Source organism: Cetorhinus maximus, chromosome 6, assembly GCF_964194155.1.
Source record: "Cetorhinus maximus chromosome 6, sCetMax3.hap1.1, whole genome shotgun sequence".
Classification (NCBI taxonomy): Eukaryota; Metazoa; Chordata; class Chondrichthyes; order Lamniformes; family Cetorhinidae; genus Cetorhinus; species Cetorhinus maximus.
This window is the reverse complement of record NC_135884.1, coordinates 11,628,151-11,652,769: the sequence shown is the minus strand read 5'-3', so window position 1 is coordinate 11,652,769 and position 24,619 is coordinate 11,628,151. Positions and strand designations below refer to the sequence as shown.

At 42.1% G+C, this 24,619-nt stretch overlaps 1 pseudogene across 1 annotated transcript; it reads left to right on the top strand.

The window, feature by feature from the left end:
* Positions 1 to 11,435: 11,435 nt before the first annotated feature.
* LOC144681300 (glutathione peroxidase 2-like) lies at positions 11,436 to 18,794 on the top strand (annotated as a pseudogene). The gene is made up of 4 exons (XR_013576755.1): positions 11,436 to 11,483; positions 11,623 to 11,893; positions 16,671 to 17,066; positions 17,982 to 18,794. The product of XR_013576755.1 is annotated as a glutathione peroxidase 2-like (transcript).
* Positions 18,795 to 24,619: the final 5,825 nt, after the last annotated feature.

Sequence of the window (24,619 nt, the reverse complement as noted above, 5' to 3'; positions counted from 1 at the left end):
GTCGACTCATAAAGGACATAACTGCCAGACTGGGTCTGTTGCAGGTGGTGAGGGAACCAACAAGTGGGAAAATCCTACTTGATCTAGTTCTTACCAATTACCTGTCACAGATGCACCTGTCTATAACAGTATCAGTAGGAGTGACAACCATACAGTCCTTGTGGAAACTAAGTCCTGTTTTCAGGATATCCTCCATTATGTTGTGTGGCACTATCAACGTGCTAAATGATATAGATTTCAACAGATCCAGCAACTCAAAATTGGGCATTCATGAGGCGCTGTGGGCCATCACTAGCAGCAGAATTACACACAACCTCATATTCACCAGTTCAATGAAGAGTGCAGGAGGGATTGCCAGGATTTGCACCAGGTAGACAAAAAATGAGCTGTTAACCTGGTGAAGCCCCTTGAGCCTGCTCTGCCATTCAATAAGATCATGGCTGATGTGTTTGTGTTTCAAGTTCTACATTCCCATCTACTCCAATAACCTTTTATTCCCTTGCCTAACAAGAATCTATCTACCTCTGCCTTAAAAATATTCAACGACCCCGCTTCCACTGCCTTCTGAGGCAGAGTTCCAAAGTCGCACAATCCTCTGAGAGAAAAAAGTTCTCCTCATCTATGTCCTACAAGGGTGACCCCTAATTTTAAAACAGTGCCCCCTAGATGTGGACTCACCTACAAGAGGAAATGTCTTTTCCACGTCCACCTACAGGACTACTTACATGACAAACAGCAGAAGCAGCATGCAGTAGACAGAGCTAAGTGATTCCCCCAACCAACGGATCAGATCTAAGCCCCGCAGTCTTGCCATGCCTAGATGTGAATAGTGACAGACAATTAAACAGCTAACTGGAGGAGGAGGTTCCACAAATATCCCCATCCTCAATGATGATGGAGCCCAGTACATCAGTGTAAAAGGGAAGTGTGAAGCATTTGCAGCCATCTTCAGCCAAAAGTGCTGAGTAGATGATCCATCTCAACCCCCTCCTGAGGTCTCCAGCATCATAGATGCCAGACTTCGGCTAATTCAATTCACTCCACATGATATTAAGAAATGGCTAAAGGCCTTAGATGCTGCAAAGGCTATGGGCTCTGAAAACATCTCAGCAATAGTACTGACTTCTTGTGCTCCAGAACTAGCCACACCCCTAGCTAAGCATTTCCAGCACAACTACAACACTGGCATCCACCCAGCAATGTGGAAAATTACCCTGGTATCTCCTGTCCACAAAAAACAGAACAAATCCAAACCAGACAATAACGGCTCCATAAGTCTACTTTTGATCATCAGCAAAGTGATGGAAAGTGTTGTTGACAGTACTATTAAATGGCACTTACTCAACAATAACATGCTCACTGACACGCAGCTTGGGTTCCACTAGAGCCACTCAGCCCCTGAACTCCTTGGTCCAAACACCGACAAAAGAGATTAACTCAAGAGATGAGGTGAGGCAAGAATGACTGCCCTTGACATCAAAGCAGTACTTGACTGAGTGTGGCATCAAGGGAACCTAGCAAAACTGGAGTCAATGGGAACATACGAAATAGGAGAAGAAGTAGGCCATTTGGCCCCTTGAGCCTGCTCTGCCATTCAATAAGATCATGGCTGATGTGTTTGTGTTTCAAGTTCTACATTCCCATCTACTCCAAAAACCTTTTATTCCCTTGCCTAACAAGAATCTATCTACCTCTGCCTTAAAAATATTCAATGACCCCGCTTCCACTGCCTTCTGAGGCAGAGTTCCAAAGTCGCACAACCCTCTGAGAGAAAAAAGTTCTCCTCATCTGTGTCCTACAAGGGTGACCCCTAATTTTAAAACAGTGCCCCCTAGATGTGGACTCACCTACAAGAGGAAATGTCTTTTCCACGTCCACCTTGTCAAGACCATTCAGGATCTTATATACTTCAATCAAGTCACCCCTTACTCTTCTAAATTCCAGTGAAAATAAGCCCAGCCTGTGCAACCTTTCCTCATAAGACAACCCATTCATTCCAGGTATCAATCCAGTAAACGTCCTCTGACCACCTTCAATGCATTTACATCTTTCCTTAAATAAGGAGACCAAAATTGCACACAGTGTTCAAGTGCGGTCTCACCAATGTCCTGTATAACTGAAGCAGAACATCCTTATATTTATGTTCAGTTCCTCTGGTAATCAAAGCAACAGGGGCCAAAACTCTCCACTGGTTGGTGTCATACCTAGCACAATGGAAAATGATTGTGGTTGTTGAAGGTCAATCATCTCAGTCCCAGGACATCAGTGCGGGAGTTTGTCAGATTAGTGTCCTCAGCCCAACCATTTCAGCTGCTTCATCATTGACCTTCCCCCCCATCATAAGGTCACAAGTGGGGATGTTCGCACAACGCTCAGAACCATTTGCGACTCAGGTATTGAAGCAGTCCGTATCCATACGCAGCAAGACCTGGATAACATTCAGACTTAGGCTGACATGTGGCAAGCAACATTTGCACCACACAAGTGCCAGGCACGTACCATCTCCAACAAGAGTGTATCCAACCGTTTCCCCTTGACATTCAATTATTGACATTACCTTTGCTGAATACTCCACTATCAACATCCTGGGAGTTGCCATTGAACGGAAACTGAACTGGATTAGCCATATAAATACTAAGGCTACAAGAGCAGATCAGAGACTGGGAATTCTGTAGTGAGTAACTCACCTCCTGACTCCCCAAAGCCTGTCCACCATCTACAATGCACAACTCAGGAGTGTGATGGAATACTCTCCCCTTGCCTGGATGAGTGCAGCTCTAACAACACTCACGAAGCTCAACGTCATCCAGGACAAAGCAGTCAGCTTGATTGGTACCCTATCCACTACCTTCACCATTCAGCCCCTCCACCATTGACGCACAGCAGCAGCAGCAGGGTGTATCATATACAAGATGCACTGCAACAACTCACCAAGGCTCCTTCGATAGCACCTTCCAAACCCATGACCTTTACCACCTAGAAGGACAAGGGAGGAGATTCATTGGAGCACCACCATCAGCAAGTTCCCTTCCAAGCTTGACTTGGAACTATATTGCCTTCACGGTTGCTGGGTCAAAATCCTGGAATTCCTTCCTAGCAGCACTCTGGGTGTTCTTACACCACATGGGCTGCAGAATTCAAGAAGGTGGCTCACTACCACTTTCTCAAGGGCAATTAGGGAAAGACAATAAATGGCGCAATAAACAGCACTGTGGGTGTACCTACGCAACATGGACTGCAGCAGTTCAAGAAGGCAGTTCACCACCACCTTCTCAAGCACAACTAGGATGGGCAATAAATGCTGGCCCAGCCAGTGAAGCCCACATTCTGTGAATGAATTTTAAAAAAGATACCCTTATTCCATGAAAGAATAAAAAACATGATTTTACAGACTGACCTACGTATAATCCTGTACTAAATGCAGCAAAAGAAAAATTGCTGGGTATTCTTGGGAGGAAGCCTTAAAAAAAAGTTTTCTGTGCCATATGAACATATGGCAATGACACTGAATGACACCTCTCACCACACACTGCAGAGCAGCACTGGTAAACGTTCTGACGAAGAGTCATACGAACTCGAAACGTTAACTGTATTCCTCTCCGCAGATGCTGTCAGACCTGCTGAGTTTTTCCAGCTATTTTTGTTTTTGTTTCTGGTAACCATTCAATGGCTTGGTGAAGGTAAGCAAAGTAACACGTTGGCTGCTGTCTCTTTCTGCCTTTACTACTGACATTCTGAAATTAATAGCTGTACAAGTCACCCTTCTTACTCCACTGGAGATGTTCACTAGCTCACTATCTTACAATATTTTTTGTTAACACCTAACAGCAATTACTCGTACAGTATATAAAACCTGAAAATTCCTTCCACTACTTCAACATGAATGTACCACCAGATGTATAACTTTGGACCTGTGATGTCACCTTGCTGGTATTTCTCAAATGCTAGCCAAAACTAAAGTTTGTTACAAGAAACCTGTGTGCAATATTTATAAAAGATGAGGGACAGAAGGGGAGTTCCTAGATATCAGAGAGTTCATCCCTTAGGAGGAGCAACCATAGAGATGCTGGGTTAGAAGTCTTCTCTAGCATTGATTGATGATGAAACCGGTGGGACAGCGTAGGTTGCATGTTAATAGAGCAGTCATTCACACAGGAGCTTCCAAACCCTTCTTTTTCTCCCTAGTCCAAATGATTGACCCTTACCCATTCATTGCTCATACTATTCTTCTGCAGAATCATTTTAGCAATGGACAGCCAGGAATTGTGAAGAGAAAGATGGTAATGAGGAGGAAGAACAATGAAAGCGATGATGAGAGGATAACAACAAGAAATAGAATCATGTGGATTAGACTATAAAGGGGTACCACCTTGTTTCATGTTCCCCTGCCTGAACAAACTTGAAGTCCTTCCGAGTTACTTGCTTCCTCATTCCCAAGCATCAGCTCACCTGGAATTAGATCATGTTACTGAGGATGTGATATTGCGAAATTCAAAGCATGTGGGAGCTGGAGGAGTAGGTGAAGATGTTCTGCCTTTCCAGTGGAGGCTTTGGATAAAACTACCCATGGCTTTTGAGTTTTAGGACTGTTACAATCCTTGGCCAGACCCCGGGACTTGGGAGAAGATCTGGTTAGGGACCAATAATGTTTTGTTTAAAGTAGATAAATGTTGAGATTCAAGACACCTGCTTTTGAACTAAAGCCACAAGATTTCACAGGTTTTGAACAGAGAAACAAACTTTACTATACAAGTTTACAAAGATAAAACAATTTACAATATGCATCTCATACTCTAACATTCAGGGTAAGTATGAAGTACACGTGAATTAACAGATGATCTGTGGTCGAACATACCACACTACAGAGTTAATGACAAGTGGAACCAAAACAGAGTCCATGGATTTCTCAAGAACTCACCCAGTCATCAGTAGACACCAAGCCAAACAATCTCATTGAAACTCTGTCTCACAAGGAATTCCCAGTTTTACCTTCCAAGGTCTCTCCTTGGAATTCTCTCCAAAAGTTGCTCCTACAACTGGCTTTAACAATGGCCCAACTCACAGGGTTTCAATCTTGCCTTCTGAGATTCCTTCTCCCTGCATTCTTGAGTCACTTAACACTAGATTACAAGCACACTTTCAGATCTATGGCCATGCCATGCAGAACACCACTACTGCAAAGGGGTACCTTTGCTCCAATGGCCCTCTTTACTTAAAGTCTGCTCCCCGCAGCTCTTTCTTTAACTTAACTTAATCGGACCTGTTACTGTCCCTTTTTGTCTTTGTTTCACCTGTTGGCTGGCAGACTGCCTCAAACTGACTGCCTCAAGAGGAGTTGTTCACTGACCCTCGAACTGATCTGGGGAACCCTCAAAATACTCCCAGAAGATCCCACCCTTGTTACTAGGCAGGAACCAATGGAACAAGCATTGGAACATCCTGTGTCTTAAATGTTACAATCTCCACAGACTGCCAATTTAATGCCCAGGGACAGACAGATCAATGGATTTCATGACAAGTCCCATAATTCTTGTGTACTCAACTGAAAAAAAAGATGTTCAAAGAACATCATGGCTGTATCAGTCTGCAAGAATGTGTGATGACTGATACCTGCAGCCCAGGATTCCACAGTCCTTGTTTGTGGTAACATCATGGAAGGTTTTTCTTTTGTTCTGGAATCAACACAGCAATTTGCAAGATCTCCTCACCATGGGAGTAGCCAGGAACGAGTCGATGACTCTGCCTGTGCAGGAAACAGAATAGGCAGCACTTTCAAACTTTTAGATAATGAGGGCCAGCATAAAGGCTACTGCTTTTCAGAACCTCCTTGCTGTCATTAGAGCAAAAAGCCTACTAATTAGTGGACAGCCATTTTTGGTGCTCAGTAGAATGGTGAAGGTTGGAGATGATATGCATGAGGTTGTTGTTTCTCAGGATAGTGCACTTTGCAGGCATTTAGCCTTACCCCTCAGATGCAGTGGCATACGTGAGGTGAGACTAAGCTGCCCAGTAGAAGTTCCAGAGATGCAGCTAGCATTGCCTCCATTGCAGGAGCAACTGATATCCTGGTCCCATGAGCCTTTTTTGAACACAGGAGTAGGCAATCACCTCCCATGACACTGGTCCTCAGACTGCACCTAATAAGAGAACTATAACAGGAGAAAGCAAGACATGTTTTGACACCTAGGATAAGTAAAGCATGATGGAGGAGTAGAACGGCTTATGTTCACTTTTGAATTGCTCTGAATAAAATATGTATACCTGTTTTGGGCTCATTGACTTAAACTTGCACTGCCACATAGGGCCAATGGGGACTGTTGTGTTGTTCTAGGATGGGTTGAAAGAGATGTGATTTTTTTGCGAGGGTGGGGGAAAAGGAGTAATGGTAATGGTAAAAATGCTAAACTTTGTTTAAACAGGTGAAAATGTTTCACTGATAAATTGAGTTCAAATGTTTCTTGCAGCTGTCACTGAGGAGTCCTCTGAATTACATTACTCTGGGTGCTCTGTTCCATGCTGTTCTGTTTCTAAAGCAGATAGGGAGACTTCCCCAAGATTCTCAAAGTCTAGGCATTTTTGGATGGCAAAGTTGTGAAGGCCATAACTAGCTACAGGATGACTGATTTGGAACATATTGCAAAACTCGTCCTCATATATTAATGCAGGAAAAGCACCTTTTAAAACCAAATGATCTTCTCAAAGATCACTCTGTGAGACTCATGTGACAAGTTGTAATGCTCCACAGCTACTGTTATTGCAACTCTTCAAGGGAGCATTATCCATAGTAACAAGATTATGCTTTGTCATCCATAAACCATTCTCTCATTTTATTATTTTCTTTGATGAGCGCACAGCAGGCAGAATTCCTGAGGATGAATGCATTGTGATAACTTCCAGAAATGTGCCATTCACATAAAGGTTTCTATGAATCTAGTCATACATAATCTGGGCGTTCAGCAAATTATATTCACTTTGTGAAGAAACATGAAAGGGACAATGGTAAGAACATGCAACGATATGTGGGTGCCTCTATTACACCTTGAAATTTGGCTCATCCAATAACATGATAAAACTGAATGGTCCCATCATGCTGTCGCCTTGCTCTCATGTCAAGCTGCATCAATTCCTCAGCTCCCTTAAAAAGGACATCAGTTACCTGATTGCAGGCACCATAGGTGTAATTGTACAGACGCCCTGTGGCTGCTTGAAATGAGCTGCTGGCAGAGAATTTCCCCAGCAGGTTCATGGCCAGCTGCTTCTTGGGGATGAATTATGTGGGGGTGTCCCCTCCTGTGTCCTGCTTCCCATAAGCACCCTGCACAAGTTTCTCTATCAAGGTTAAGTGAATCAGGTAAAGACAAAGATAAAAACAAAATACTGCGGATGCTGGAAATCTGAAACAAAAACAAAAATAGCTGGAAAAACTCAGCAGGTCTGACAGCATCTGCGGAGAGGAACACAGTTAACGTTTCGAGTCCGTATGACTCTTCATCAGAACTAAGGAAATATAGAAATGTGGTGAACTATAAGCTGGTTGAGGGGGGTGGGACAGGTAGAGCTGGATAGAGGGCCAGTGATAGGTGGAGGCAAAGAAGAGATTGCCAAATATGTCATAGACAAAAGGACAAAGGAGTGTTGACGGTGGTGATATTATCTAAGGAATGTGCTAATGGTGACATAAAGGGTGGAAAGCAGGACAAGCAAGTGACAGATGGCCCTAGTGGGGGTGGGGTGGGGGGAAGGGATCGAAATGGGCTAAAAGGTGGAGATAAAATGATGGATCAAAATAAATTTTTAAATAGGTGGGAAAAGAAAAATATATTTAAAAAATGATAAATTATTGGAAAAAAGGGGGATCGGAGAGGAGGTGGAGATGGAGGAGAGAGTTCATGATCTGAAGTTGTTGAACTCAATGTTAAGTCCGGAAGGCTGTAGAGTGCCTAGTCGGAAGACGAGGTGCTGTTCCTCAAGTTTGCGTTGAGCCTCACTGGAACATTGCAGCAGGCCAAGGACTGACATGTGGGCATGAGAGCAGGGTGGTGTGTTGAAATGGCAAGCGACAGGGAGGTCTGGGTCATGCTTGCGGACAGACCAAAGGTGTTCCGCAAAGCAGTCACCCAGTCTGCGTTTGGTCTCTCCAATGTATAGGAGACCGCATTGGGAGGAGCGAATGCAGTAGACTAAATTGAGGGAAGTGCAAGTGAAGTGCTGCTTCACTTGAAAGGAGTGTTCGGGCCCTTGAACGGTGAGGAGGGGGGAAGTAAAGGGGCAGGTGTTACACCTTCTGCGGTTGCATGGGAAGGTGCTGTGGGAGGGGGTTGAGGTGTAGGGGGTGATGGAGGAGTGGACCAGGGTGTTCCAGAGGGAATGATCCCTGCGGAATGCCGCCAGGGGGGGTGAAGGGAAGATGAGTTTGGTAGTGGCATCATGCTGAAGTTGGCGGAAATGGCGGAGGATGATCCTTTGAAGGCTGGTGGGGTGATAAGTGAGGACAAGGGGGACCCTATCATGGTTCTGGGAGGGAGAGGAAGGTGTAAGAGCGGATGTGCGAGTGATGGGCCGGACACAGTTGTGGGCCCTGTCAACCACCGTGGGTGGAAAACCTCAGTTAAGGGAGGAGGAAGACATGTCAGAGGAACTGTTTTGGAATGTGGTATTATCAGAGCAGATGCGACGGAGGCGAAGGAACTGAGAGAATGGGATGGAGTCCTTACAGGAAGTGGAGTGTGAGGAGCTGTAGTCGAGGTAGCTGTGGGAGTTGGTAGGCTTGTAATGAATATTGGTGGACAGTCTATCACCAGAAATTGAGACAGAGAGGTCAAGGAAGGGGAGGGAAGTGTCAGTGATGGACCACGTGAAAATGATGGAGGGGTGGAAATTGGAAGCAAAGTTAATAAATTTTTCCAGGTCCAGACGAGAGCAAGAAGCGGCACCGAAGCAGTCATCGATGTACCAGAGAAAGAGTTGTGGGAGGGGGCCTGAGTAGGACTGGAACAAGGAATGTTCCACATACCCCATAAAGAGACAGGCATAACTGGGGCCCATACGGGTACCCATAGCCACACTTTTTATTTGGAGGAAGTGAGGTGAGTTTAAAGAGAAATTGTTCAGTGAGAGAACAAGTTCAGCCAGATGGAGGAGAGTCGTGGTGGATGGGGAATGTTCAGGCCTCTGTTCAAGGAAGAAGCGGAGAGCCCTCAGACCATCCCGGTGGGGGATATCCACCAGATGGCAACAGAGAGATAATGTGAGATCTAGTGGTATCATTCGGTTAATGTGAAAGAGGTATCATAGCTCTGCATGCAAGTAATTGCTCGTCAGCGAAATGGCAAATGCAGTGTGAAGTTTTAGCTGTTCAATTTGGTTTTCGATGGTAAAAAGTGTGCTGGTGCCCAAGGAAGTAAAGGGAGAGTAGCCAATGTGTTGCCTTGCCCATCTTCATCCCATAGAATCTTACAGCACAAGAGAACAAGGCATATTGTGCCTGTACTAGCTCTTTGATAGAGCCTTTTAGTCCCACTTTCCTCTTCTTTCCCAGAGCCCTAGAATTCTTTTCTTTTACTGCTATATAACCCAAATCCTTTTTGAAAGTTACGATTGAAACTGTTTCCACCGCCCTTTCAGGCAGCATATTCCAGATCATAGTAAGTAGGCGTGTTAAAATAAATCTCCTAATCTACCCATCGGTTCAATTATTTTAAATCTGTGTCTGGTTGCTTACTCTCTTGCCTATGATAACATCTTTTCCCCCCAATGGAAACATAATTTAACTTTTTTCTAGCATTGACCTGCAGCTACAGGGTTGAGAGTTGACAATCAATGCCAGTACCAGCTCCCCCCATGTGGAGTAAAATATATTTTTCTTTCACAGACTCTTCCTGTGGAGACCCAACAGTCTTTCTCTGCTGAATCCCTCCTCTAGAAGGGATTGAAAGTGGCTCTCATTCAAATTGGGTGCTCCTCTTTTCCAGTATTCTTGTTCCTTCTTTGATTGCTAGGTCTTCCAGTAGAAGGCATTCTTGAAAAGTGAGACAAAAATCTCAGGAGCCATCCGATGCAGTTACCTGACAGCGAACTCAGTGACCCAAACACTTAACCAATTCACCTGTTGACCTCCCTCATACCCATCTGCTGCTGCTGCAATCTTGAGTCAGACTTGACATTTGAATGTCTGCTCTCTAATTTCCAAACACAGCAATAATAATATCATCTTGCATTGAATGTGGCAGAGTGCTACCAATGAATAGTTAAATGAGTTGACCTTGTAAATTATTACTGATTCAGCATTGGTGGACACAAGTCCTGATTCATTAGTGAAGTCCTGATACAATCGGCCATGTGGGATTTTAGGGGTCCATGTATAAGACCATAAGGCATAGGAGCAGAAATTAGGCCATTCGGCCCATCGAGTCTGCTCCGCCATTCAATCATGGCTGATAAGTAAAGAATAAGTAATAGGCATTTGAGCCACCAAACTACTTTCAAACCATTCATACTTAAGAGTTGAAGTTGATTAAAACATTACCACCGGCACAGAAAAAAAGTTCAACTTGCATTTACGTTTGTAGCGCCTTTCACGACCCCAGGGCGTCTCAAAGCGCTTTACAGGCAATGAAGTACTTTTGGAGTGTAGTCAACGTTGCAATGTAGGAAACGGGAACCAATTTGTCGACAGCAAGCTCCCAGGGATGTGATAACACCAGATCATCTGCTGAGGGGTAAATATTATCCAATGAACTGACACCACAAGGTGCGAAGGCTCAGGTTTTTGAAAAGCAATAGTGACCATTCTAGGTGAAAAGAAAAATATTTAATATAAATACAAATTTTAAAGAAAACATCGAGTGGGGTGGGGGGGGAGGGTAATAGTTTGTTTGCACTCCCTCAGATAGGGGACCAGTTACTCACCGGCCCCTTGGTAGGGTGGATTCGCTCGAGCATCTGAAGCTCGCGCCCGCTCGCGGGGAGGGGGGGTAACCGTCACCGGCTCGCGGGAGTTGGGGGGTGGAAATAACCGTCACCGGCTCGCGGGATTGGAGGGGGGGTGGGCTGGGGGGGATATAACCGTCACCGGCTCGCGGGAGCGGAGCGGAGTAGAGGGGGAGGGGGATAACCGTCACCGGCTCGCGGGAGGGGGAAATAACCATCACCGACTCGCGGGGCTGGGGGAACAACCGTCACCGGCTCGCGGGGCTGGGGGGAATAACCGTCACCGGCTCGCGGGGCTGGGGGGAACAACCGTCACCGGCTCGCGGGGGTGGGGGATGGGGAAATAACCGTCACCGGCTCGCGGTCGGCGGGAAGGGTGAGGGGATAACGGTCACCGGCTCGAGCGGACGGGAGACCCATCCCCATAAATAGTGAGCTCCCCACCCTAACCACCGAATTTAACGGTTGAACGGGGGGGGGGGTAAACATTTTCCCTGGGGAACCAGGTTCACATGGTCGTCCGTCGGTATTAGGGAAGCAAACTGAAGGGATGGGTGAGTGCATTTATCATTATTCTTCTGGGAAAAAAAAACGTGTTGGTAGACAGAAGATCTAAAGCCCAATACACCAACAAGCCTTAAGAGAATAGATCACAGTGCTCACTGAGCTGAAACATTAATTCTCTCTCTACAGATGCTGCCTGAACATTTTCTTTTTCATACCAACGAAGATAAAGAGAATAGATCATACAAGTCAATGGTCATTGCACTGAAACATGACTTCTCCCTCCACAGATGCTGCCTGAATATTTCCCAATACTTTCTGTTCTTCCATACCAATCTACCAGTTGTAATTTGGAAGTCTGTAGGTTGAGGGAGGAAGAAGGGAAAACTAAAGAGATTTTGGTGCCCTAGGAGAGGAGATTAGATTAGGAAACAGCCACAAACTCCATTTCTATAGGGAGGTGGGTGAACTCTGAAGAAGAGTCATATCGACTCAAGACATGAACTCGGTTTCTCTCTCCGCAGATGCTGCCAGGCCTGCTGAGTTTTTCCAGCATTTTCTGTTTTTCTTTCTGTAACCCCATGGCCCAGCATATCTCTCACTGTAGCATTACTATCAAGTCATTGACTAACCCTGGTTCAATGAAGAGTGTAGAAGAGCATGCCAGCTGCAGGCATGCTTAAAAATGAGGTGCCAACCTGATGAAGCTACAGTGCAGTACAAAACACCGGACACTGAAATGCTCACCTAAGCTAGCATTCCAAACATCCACACCATATTGATACCGTCGCAACTGAGTTGGGCTGGTCATGTAGCCAGAATGCCCGACACTTGTTTACCAAAGCAACTCTTCTCACAGAGTCATGATGAAAGTGATGATTGTGGGTGTTGAAGGCTAATCATCTCAGCTCCAGGACATGGCTTCAGGAGTTCTGCAAGTCAATGTCCTAAGCCCAACCACCTTCGGCTTTCCATCAATAACCTACCCTTCAAGAGATAAGTCAGAAGTGGGAATGTTCACTGAAAAAGTGCACATTGTTCAGTACTATTCACAGCTCTTTAGAAACAGAAGCAATTTGTGCCTGCATGTAACATGGACAACATTTGATCTTGGGCTGAACTGTGACAAGTATTATTCATGCCACACAAGTACCAGGCAAAGACCATCTCCAATAAGAGAGAATTTAATCATCTCTCCTTAACATTCAGTGGCATAACCATTGCTGAATCTTCAACCATCAACATCAATGGGCTTATCATTGATCGGGATTTAACTGGACCAGCCATATATATACATTATGGCTACAAGAGTAGGTCAGAGGCAAGGAATTCAATCGTGAATCAACTGCCTGTCATCATCCCATCTGGGATGCCAATTTGTTATGTTTTGATAGACATGACATTTATTGATTTGATGTTGACCTGTATTGATGGCTATGATTGAACATAATTCAGCACAGGCAAGACCTGATACATTACAGTATTGAGCAGGAGTTTTCATAGAGAGCTACATTTACTTTATTTATACCCTGGTTGGAAGCAATGATTATATGCATCTGCACCCTCTGGCTTGGTCCCTGGTTTGTCCTCTGAATGTCTCTTGAGTTCCCTCTTCAGTGTTCTATACCACTAGCCCATTTGTACCTCCTTCTTATACTTGTTTCTATAATTTAAAATCCCTGAATTTCACTAGACTAATTAGTGGCTTATGCCCATCATGTTATTGTCCAGTTAAGGGATGACATGTCCACAAAACCCCCATTTGCTTAGATTCCAGCTTTGTTGGCCCTCTTACATCACATATTTTGACTGTTCAGGATGTTATGTGGTGCAGCTGTGGCAATGCACATGGGCTTGTTTTTATACTGGAGATACTTATCCTTGATGGTTAATTGGCCCTGTGAAGCACTCATTATAACAGCCTTTAGCAACTTAATGTTGCTAATATAATAGCTGCTGCAGTTGTTAATGTAACAAAGTAACTTTAGGGGTTTGTTGTAGTGGATGGGTCTGGTGGCTGGTGTCAACAAAGGATAAGTAATAGAAATTTAAAATTTTGGAAATCCTGAACTAATTTTAAATTTCAAGTGAGATTCATACTCAATTCTGAGAAATTAAATTATACTTCTTAAAAATATACTTTCCCTGCTGATATAGTTTTAAAAAATAGCATGAGCTATGCATATCATATTCACCACATTAGTAAAATCTGAGATGTGAAAATACCTCTTTGCTATATGATCACTGTTTGGTGAAATCATGTATTATGACATGTACTTATACTTTTGCTTGGTATTTTATTTTCATTTCTTGTGAAATGTGTTTTAATGTCTTCCCCCCACCTTCTCTTCCTATTCCTGGATATATTGATAACTTAGAAGTACAGAAGTTGAATATTGCTGAAAAAAGAGACAGGTTGCTGAAACTTTTCATCTTGCACTCATCAGGACAAGCCCAAGAATGCCAAATTTCAAATGATCACAACAATTTATACTACAGGGCAAAAAAAGGTGCTGATTGAACAACAGGTTAAGCAAGCCATTTCATGCTGTTACTATTCAGTGGCTTTGTGAGTGCTATTTTCCACTAACAGGACAGTACCGTCAGTCCAAAAAGACATTCTGCCTACCACATAATTGAACGATGTGTATGAATTTCAGTGCTGGTGTGATACCAGGTGCAGTACATTAGGCTGTACATCCCCATGATTGAATCAAACAGCATGTTCCTTTGGTTGTAATAGGCAGAGTGTAGCCCACACTTGCAAAACTCAAAACAAAATGTTTACTATTATATGTGATTGTGATTGGGCAGCAATTGCTGAACAATCCTGAGTGCATTAATAGCTATATTAACAACCAATTTAAGATAATCAGTCAAGCTTGTAATGGGGCTTATTTACACTTGCTAGAAGTGACATACATTCATACGCGACAAGGACCCGTTCTCTGCAAACAAAAGGAATTTTTTTGATTTACTTGGGAGCTTGGGGAACCTATTGTTCCCTGTTGCTTTCTTCACGGCAACGTCTCGACTGATCAGTCGACTTGCCAACAAATCAGCACCCTTTTGTCCTGTAATATAAATTGTTGTGATTGTTTGAAATTTGGCATTCTTGTGGTTATTCTGATGAATGCAAGGTAAAAAGCTTCGGTTGTGTATCTCTCTTTTCAGCAATATACATTGATTATTTTCTTGACAAGGGAACTATGCTTCTCCAAGTGTCAATGCTCTTTGATATGTTATCTAGGCTGTCATTATTCATGTGTGAGCTTTGACGATGAATGATGGCAAGCCATTTTTGTGGGAGGAAATTATAGCCAAGCCCCATTTTGTCCTCATCAGACATCAACACAGTTGCTATTCCAGTGGCGGTAACTGGATAGCAATCAGGTATGAGAATCCTCACTGATTTTACCATCCCTAATCCAGGAGTTCTTACACATTGTAGCCCCAATTTTAATCTAACCACCCTGTTCGAATGGGGCAGGTTGGGGTTGAACATCTGTTTACATCCTGTTCAATTTTACTCTCGTTTTCAATAGAGACTAAAGTCATATGAGGGTACAAAATGGATGTCATATCTGAATCAACCTTATTGTTACTGGGTGAGTTAGTTTATAATTGAGGTTAGAAAGCAGATCTTGAAATGAACAAACTAAGCACAGTCTTGCAACTACTACATACCTGCTGTTATGAGTTTTTTGTATATTTTGTTTTGGTTTAACTTGCTAGAAAAAGACATTTGTTTCTAAATACAAAGGTATTCTGTGGCATTGCACATGGGGAGTTGAGACCATGTGTAGTCTTTAGGTGAAGTAGGGTTAGATAGCAAAAGATAATAGACTAGGGGTAGCAGACATCAATCACAGTTTTAAAGTCATGGGAAGAATCTTTGAACTGTTTATTTTTTACTTTTGCCTTTTCTCAAAAATGGGTGATTGTCAGTTATGAATCTTGTGTTTTTCCTGATTTGAATCAACTTTTGGGCAAGCTTTTAAATGGTTGCCAACATTAATCACTGCTAAAAAGAGACTGGATGCTTTTGAATATGCAAATAGGGTCATATACTGTTGTAAGGCCTAATTTGCTACTTCCAAGAAGAAATGGGCAAAGCAGCACAGCACGTGCCAGTGCTACTTTCTCCAACCATTGAGTGGCTGATCCAGCTGTCCTTAAAGTAAATATAGTTGGGCTGGAGCAAAGGAGTTTCTATGCAATCTACGCTGTTGAGCTGGGAGCTGCATAATTGAGATGCTGCAGCATCACTTCTGGCAAGGAGTGACCATTAAACACAGCAATAAAAACAAAAAACTACTGCGGATGCTGGAAATCCAAAACAAAAACAGAATTACCTGGAAAAACTCAGCAGGTCTGGCAGCATCGGTGGAGAAGAAGAGTTGGCGTTTCGAGTCCACATGACCCTTCAACAGAACTGAGTGTAGTTAGGAGAGGGGTGAAATATAAACTGGTTTAAGGTAGGGGGCAGGGGGAGAGAAGTTGAGGGTGGGGTGGTTGTAGGGACAAGCAAGCAGTGATAGGAGCAGATAATCAAAAGATGTCACAGACAAAAGGATCAAAGAGGTGTTGAAGGTGGTGATATTATCTAAGAAAAGTGCTAATTAAGAATGGATGGCAGGACACTTTTCTTTTCCCACCTATTTCCATTATTTTTAAATTTACAACTAATACCTTGTCAGTCTTTCCACCCCACCCCCACTAGAGCTGTACCTTGAGTGTCCTGCCATCCATTCTTAATTAGCACTTTTCTTAGATAATATCACCACCTTCAACACCTCTTTGATCCTTTTGTCTGTGACATCTTTTGATTATCTGCTCCTATCACTGCTTGCTTGTCCCTACAACCACCCCACCCTCAACTTCTCTCCCCCCCGCCCCCCACCTTAAACCAGTTTATATTTCACTCCTCTCCTAACTACACTCAGTTCTGTTGAAGGGTCATGTGGACTCGAAACGTCAACTCTTTTCTTCTCCACCGATGCTGCCAGACCTGCTGAGTTTTTCCAGGTAATTCTGTTTTTGTTTTGTTATTAAACACAGCAGGTAAGTTTACATAGGCAGATTCCATTGAAATATGTAAATAGATACTTATAATGGGAAAAACTTAATATGTGTGACAAAAACACAACAGGATATAGCATGCAGGCGTAAGATTTTAAATTCCTAGAATTTTAAGGATATTCATATGTAACTTATGCTCTCCATATTTTATCTAGAGCCGTGATGCTTTGTTGCTACCTTCCTTTGATCAGAGTAACACAAATTTCAGTCAAAGGATTGTTACTGATTTAATACCTTGAGCACGTGTTTCCACTTACTCGATAGTACAGACACATCTGTATGTAAGAGTAGGGTTGAGGCAACAGTGCAGAAGACTAGCAAGGAAGATGGCGAATACTGGAATGAGATTTTATGAATTGTCTGCAGAACTTCTCAATGGTGAAATCTTCAGTTTCTCCAACCTCGTAGGAAAGGTGGTGTTGATTGAAAACGTTGCATCCTTATGAGGCACAACTATCAGGGATTACCAACAGATGAATGAGCTCCAGAGTCGCTACGGCAACCAGGAGTTTGTGATTCTGGGTTTTCCCTGCAACCAGTTTGGTTACCAGGTAAATCTAATATTTTTTCAGGAAAAACAATACTTTGATGTCTTTTTCCATGGAGCAAGTCACCACTTAGTTTAATTGACTCAATTTCTCTTACAGAAGCCCTAAACTGTTGTAAATAAATTAGCAGCTTAAGTTATAGCAACCCTGACTAACTTGCTATATTTAGTAATATTTTGACATTTTCCAACTTCAGTAACTTAATAAACTTTTGATAAAATTAATCATTAAAATATTATCATGGTTTATATAGCAATTTAAACACAAACATTTTTGAGTTCTGCATTTGATTTTCAGATTTTTAAGGCAACAATTTTAAGGAGCTTCTCTTCCAGTGTCCTTATTCATTCATCTTATCATATTTTGTAATAACAGTTGTTAACCTTAGATAAATTCAGAGTTTAGTTTGTTACCATTTGAGTAAAAAGGTGCAATGTAGTAAGATGGGATGTCTGCTTATTTTAATCCCAACAGGTATATGCAAACTAGTTAAGCTTAAAGAAAAACCATGACCAGTTGGGAGTGAGTTACAGTACTGTGACAAATTCAACATTTGATACTTTGAAAGAAGTAACTTGCATCTAACATCTTACCATGTTTCTCAGAAACATCTCAAAGCATGTCACATACAGGGTACTCAGAAGTGCTGATACTATTGCAGCAACTACAGTGGTTTTTAAAAGATTATTTAAATTTGAAAAGTAATTTGCATCCTACAGGTCAATCACCATCTGTAGAGAGAATAGACAATGGAGGTTTCAGGTTGGTCCTGTTTAAGATCTGAAGAAGGGTGCAAATCAGAAACGGATGATGATTGGCCTGCTCTGTGTTTCCATAAAATAGGTGTATAACTTGTCCAAAAAATAGCTGCAAATCAACGATTCATGTATTTCATCTTTCTTTACATTGATTTTGTAGGAAAATATGTACAATGAGGAGATCCTTAATTCCTTGAAATATGTCCGTCCAGGCAATGGCTTTGAACCAAATTTCTTTTTGTCAAAAAAGATTGATGTCAATGGAGAAGACGAGAATCCAGTCTTCACTTTTCTGAAGAAGAAGTTGCCTGAGACTTATGATGATCCTGATACCTTAATAAGTGATCCCAAGTTCATAGACTGGAAGCCAGTCCGTCGGAATGATATTGGCTGGAATTTCGAAAAATTCCTTATTGGGTCAAACGGTGAGCCATATAGGCGATATAGCAAAAACTTCCTCACCATTGAGATTGAAGATGACATCAAAGCTCTTCTTCCAAAGGATGAATGACTTGGTGATGCTACGGATGAATAAGTTAAAATTTAGTGTCTTAAATATAGAAGATAGGTGTTATATTACAGATGGTGCTTTTTTAAAGTTTAGTTAAGAGTATGTGTTGAGCTGTAAAATTTTAAGGAAATACAGCAACCACCAAATGTATGCAAATTAGATTCGCTACATTATCTATAGTGACATTCTAATAGGCTTGTTAGCTCTGTTTAGAATTTCTCTTGTTGTAAATGGAAAATATACAGAAACCTGTCCTTGTCCCAAAAGACGTTTCTCAGTCAGTGAGATCCTAAATTCTCTACTGAATGCGGCAAACTAGTTTCTGGTGTTAGGCATTTTACTATATGATGGTACTTTTTTAAAGGTCTACTGAAAAGTACTTAATGTAGTCTGTAAAAGTCTAACTGGACATAGGAACTAACTTGTTACAACCTAATATAAAGGAGGCTCTTCTAATAAATGTATTTTGATGAAAAACTGTGTTTCACTCCAGTTTCATTATAGAGACTTAAACCACGTGTAAGTGACAGGTAGTTTTTCATGAGATTTCCCACCAAATTCCATCTCCTGCATTATCCTTCTCCTATGACAGTGCATGAATTAATCCTCTGTAATCTCAGTCTGGTTATAGGTATTAACTCCATTACTGGGAAACAATTTCACATAAATGCCCACATCTTCAGCTAACTCCATTCTGCCAAGAAAATAAGTCTCAGAGTTCTCTATTATGTTTTATAATTCTGTACTACTTTTTGAATGGATCTCATGGCCTGCAATGTAAACAATGAGTACATGCTGTACAGGAAACATGCCGTCTTACTTAAATTGAAAATTGCATTTTCTTACGTCATAGACCTATCATACAAAATTTGATATCAGGCTGCAGCTTGGCTTGAATCATTGGGAGTTGACATTGGTCAAATTGTTAAAAAAAAGGTTTAGAGTTTTTTGCTGATAAATTGCCAGATTTGGTTTTTTGAGTGGTGAATCAGTGAAAGCTGATTTTCTCCTGCATTTGAGAAATAAACATAAGATTTTTCTATATTTTATTATCAGGTTGGGAGATGTCTGCCTATTGTGTCTATGACAACATTATCCACACTTACAGCTGAATGTGTTGCGCTGACCACAAATGTGATCTGGCACTTCTCTGGTCCTGATTTTTCAGCAGAAAAGTTGCTGAAAAGAGATGTTGCTGAATCTTTTCATCTTGCACTCATCAGGACAAACTCAAGAATGCCAAATTTCGATCACAACAATTTATACTACAGGAGAAAAGGGTGACGATCGGTTGGCAAGTCAATTCTGATGAACTGAGGCGTTGTCATTGAGAATACAATGGGGAACCATAGACTCCCCAAGCTCCAGTGTAATTCAAGAAAGGCACAAAGCTTCTTCAACAAGTGCTGCCCAATCGCAGAATCACATTTAACAGTTGACGTTTTTGTTTTGGGTTTTGCAAGCGTGGGCTGGTTGAGTACGGTCTGTACTCTGCTTATTACGGACAACTGAAGGAACGTGCTGTTTGATTTTTTGCAGCCAATCACTGGGACATATGGCCTACATGCCTGGCTTCACACTGGCATTGAAATTCATATACGATGTTGTTCAGTTATGTGGCAGGCAGAACGTCTTTTGGATTGATGATCTGTTGGACTGTTCCCTGTTGCTTTCTACATGACAACACCTCGGCCAATCAGAGTTGACTTGCCAACCAATCATCACTCTTTTCTCCTATATGTTGTAATTGTTTGAAATTTGGCATTCTTGGGTTTGTCCTGATGAGTGGAAGATGAAAAACTTTGGAACATGTCTCTCTTTTCAGCAATAAAAAGAAAGTTGCTTAATTTGTGTCTTAAGTGGATCTGAATCTTCTTTAGGTATATTTTTCACATTGCAGTCAATGTAAGTCTTAATGGCGCCAAGACACTGTTACTAAATTCAAGTAGTTAGGCACTTATTTGACCAGCGCAGACTCGATGGGCTGAAGGGCCTTTTTCTGTGCTGTAGACCTCTATGACTCTATTTCAACTATTGCCCTGTGCATAATCTCATAGGATCATAGCAGTACAGCACTGAAACAGGTCACTTAGTGCAAGGAATCTGACTCTTTTGAAGTGTGATCCAGTTAGTTCCACTCCTTGGCTCTTTCCCCATATCGTGTTTTTTCTCCTTGAAATATTTATTCAATCTGCTTTTGAAAGGTACTGTTACTGTTACACCAATTTCCACCACCCTAATCAGGCAATGCATCCCAAATCCTAACTGCTCATTGCTTAAAAGTTTCTTCTCAGGTTGTCTCAGGTTCCTTTGCCAATCACCCTATAGCTGTGCCCCTTGTACTTTTGCCTGAAAGGATGGCGGTAGCAAATTCAATAGTGACATTCAAAAGGAAATCTGGAAAAATACTTCAAGAGAATGGATCGTAAGGAACTTCAACTATCAAATTAATACCACAAAAACTTGGATTTAATGGAGAGAAACTGAATTAACGTTTTCAGGCCAATGACGTTTTGTAAGTTTGAAAGGTCACCGAGTTGAAAACTTAACTCTGTTTCTCTCTCCATCAATATCAGCAGAAACTGTGATGGAAAACTTGGGCCCTTTTTTGTTTATAGTGTTTTTACTTCCTGAGGTAGTTACAGTTGGACCTGGAGTGTGCTGCCCAAAAGGGTGGTGGAAAAAGAGAATTGGATAAATACTTGAATGAGGTGGTTTTGCAGCACTATGGGAATGGGCAGGGGGCAGTGGCAGCCGTCATTCTATTGGTAGTGGTTGCTGATTAGTCAGAAGATTGTGGGTTTGAGTCGCGTTCCAGGATTTAAGCACAAAAATCAAAGCTGACACTCCACTCTCAGTACTGAAGGAGTACTGCACTGTTGGAGATGCTTTTGCATGAGATTAACATCTCAGATGAACATAAATGATTCCAGGGCATTGTTCTGAATAGCTGGGGAGTTCTAAAATTAAAACAGAAAATGCTGGAAAAACTTAGCAGGTCTGGTAGCATCTTTGGAGAGAAAAATAGAGTTAACATTTCGAGTACGTATGACCATTCTTCAGAGCCCACTCATCTCCGCAGATTCTGCCAGACCTGCTGAGTTTTTCCAGTATTTTCTGTTTTAATTTCAGATTTCCAGCATCTACACTATTTTGCTTTTAGCAGGGGAGTTCTCTCTGGTGTCCTGGCCAATATTTATCCCTCAATATCACCCAAAACAGATTATTTGATCATTATCATGAGAGGGGGTTTGCTGTGTGCAAATTGGTGGCTACATTAAAACAGTGATTACATGTCAAAAAAGTATTGCATTGACTATAAAGCATTTCGTGACATCCTGTGGTTATTAAAGTCATGATATAAATCAAGTTTTTCTAACTGGATAGCATTTCCTTCTGTGCTCTGTGGCACCCTACAACATACATGTCCATGTTCATTACTTAGGATGAACTCTGAGTGTTCAAAGCTCGCCTTTGTGAGAGTTTATTGGGCTCCAAACTTGGAGCAACAGTCATGCGCAGGAATAATGATTGCAGGCTCAAGAGGCTGTGCGAGACTAATCTGACTAAAAATATGATGACTCTCACTCAAGCATGGCATGCTACTGGTGGTGCAAGCTGGCAGGGAAACACATCCCATACTGGATGTTGAACAGATGAATAAAGATAGAGGCCAATCTTCCCCATAATGCTAGTGCATCAAGTTTACCAATTGAGTAGCGGAGGAAACAATTTTAAAACTGTTGAGACACAGAAGGTTAAAGCTCAATATGCTGGCAAGGCTGAAAAGAATAGGAACCACATCAATGTCAAGCTTTAGAAGCCTCTAGATTGGGCAAAGATTTTGGCGTAGATCAGAAAGAACCGAGGTATTGGATGCCAGCACTGATGAAATGTAAACAGTAGATACTACACAGCTATTAACTTCCTGCTGCTTGCCCAGTTCAAATCACTTTATTCACTGGGACATTAGGCCCCTGGAATAATTGTAGCTAATTGTAAACCATGTCAGGTATTTCTTTGTGCCCCATAGGACCTTTACATATGATCCATGTCAGTATACATCTAAATTTCCTTAGCTTTGTCAGCCGCTTTACGTGAATAACTTAGTTTTGCTTGTAGCTCACACCTTTTCTTGGCATATATAGGTTTTTTGATGTTGATGACCTGTCTTTCAACCATGGTAGCTGAAGGGTGCGTTTCTCACAGAACAATTCAGCAACCTCCATATCATTCTATCATACCAATCTTTGAGGTTTCTGATTTTGGTCCTTGGGTTTTACTGGCTGCAGCATATAAGCCATTTCACTGTTCCCAGATGCTGTGTTGACAGTGGAAAGATTCAGTCCTGCTGCTCTAAGTTTGGCAACATTTATTCTGGCAGAGGTTTCACCTTGTGGACTTAAAAATGGATCTTTCCTGAGATTAAAGTTTTGATTGGATGAGTTTGTGGTCCACCCAACACATAGCTTGCGATCACAATGTTTGACATCCTTTAGGCAGTTAGGTGCCAATGATAGTAAAGTGCCTTCAAAGTTTTGCATATGCTTGGAAGCCTTAAGTATGTTGTTAAGTAACACAACCTAATGAGCTGTATTTCATGACTGTTCGATTTCCCTAAGCCATGTCTAACCTTTTTCTTTAAATTGAAGGCATAACCAAGTCTGTTTATTTATGGTTACCGTGGACTTTTTTGGGGGGCCCAGGAGGGCAGTGGAAAAGGCACAATTAACTTTAATTTATGACATTGTTACTTGACATTAGAACCAGGTAGCACAAAGTTACTGATACAAATATGTTGGACATTGAACAGCCCATCGTGTCGGCGCAGGCTGAAAAAAACTAGCTGCCCATTCTAATCCCACCTTCCAGCATCCAGTCTGTAGCCTTGCAGGTTACAGCATGTCAGGTAGATCCAGGTGCCCTTTAAATGAGTTGAGGGTTTCTGCCTCAACTACCAATCCAGCAGAGAATTCCAGACACCTACCATTGTTTGGGTGAAAAAGTTTTCCCCAATATTCCCTCTAATCCTTCTACCAATCACCTTAAACCTGTGCCCCTGATAACTGACTGCAAGTCTTCTGTGTCTGCTCTATCCAGGTCCCCCATAATTTTGTACACCTCAATCAAGTCACCTCTCAGCCTCCTCTGTTCTAAGGAAAACAACCCCTGCCTACCTAATTTTTCCTCATAGCTGTAATTTTCCAGCTCTGGCAACAGTGTTGTAAATTTCTTCTGGACTCTCTCCAGAGCGAGTATGTCCTTCCTGTAATGCGATCAAAACTGTACGCAAAACTCCAGCTGTAGCCTAACCAGCATTTTATACAGTTCCAGCATTACATTCTTGCTTTTGTATTCTATACTCTGTACAATAAAGGAAAGCATTCTATATACTTTCTTCACCACCACCTCTACCTGTCCTGCCACCTTCAGGGACCTGTGGATATGCACTGCAAGGTCCCTCACTTCCTCTACCCCTCTCAATATCCTCCCTTTTATTGTGTATTCCCTTGCTTTGTTTGCCCTCCCAAAATGCATAACCTCACACTTCTCTGGATTGAATTCCATTTGCCACTTTTCTGCCCACTCAACCAAACTATTGATATCATTCTAGAGTCCACAGCTATCCTCTTTACTATCATTTAAGTCCATATCATTAATATATACCACAAACAGCAAGGGACCCAACACTGAGTCCTGTGGAACGCCACTGGAAACCTCTTTCCATTTGCTAAAATATCATTTTGTGAATCATAATCATTACCCTGTTTCCTGTCGCTGAACCAATTTTGGATCCAACTCTCATTCCCCTGTATCCCATGGGCTTTTACTTTTCTGATCAGTCTGCATATGGGACTTTGTCAAATGCTTAAAATCCATGTAGGCCACATCCACTGCATTACTCTCATCAATCTCCCTTGTTACTTTCTCAAAAAATTCAATTAAATTAGTAAGATATGATTTTGCCTTAACAAAACCATGTTGGCTATCCCTGATTAACCCATGCCCAAGTGACAGTTTATCCTGGCTCTCAGAATTGTTTCTAATAATTTGTCCACCACTAAAGTCAGACTGACCAGCCTATAATTATTTGGCCTATCCCTTGCAACCTTTTTAAATAATGGTAAAACTTTCGCAGGCCTCCAAACCTCTGGAAACTCACCTGTATCTATTGAAAAATTATCCTCAGGGCATCCACTATTTCCTCCTTGGCTTCCTTTAACAGCCTAGGATACAATCCATCTGGCCCTGGTGATTTATCTGCCATCAAGAATGTCAGTCCCTCC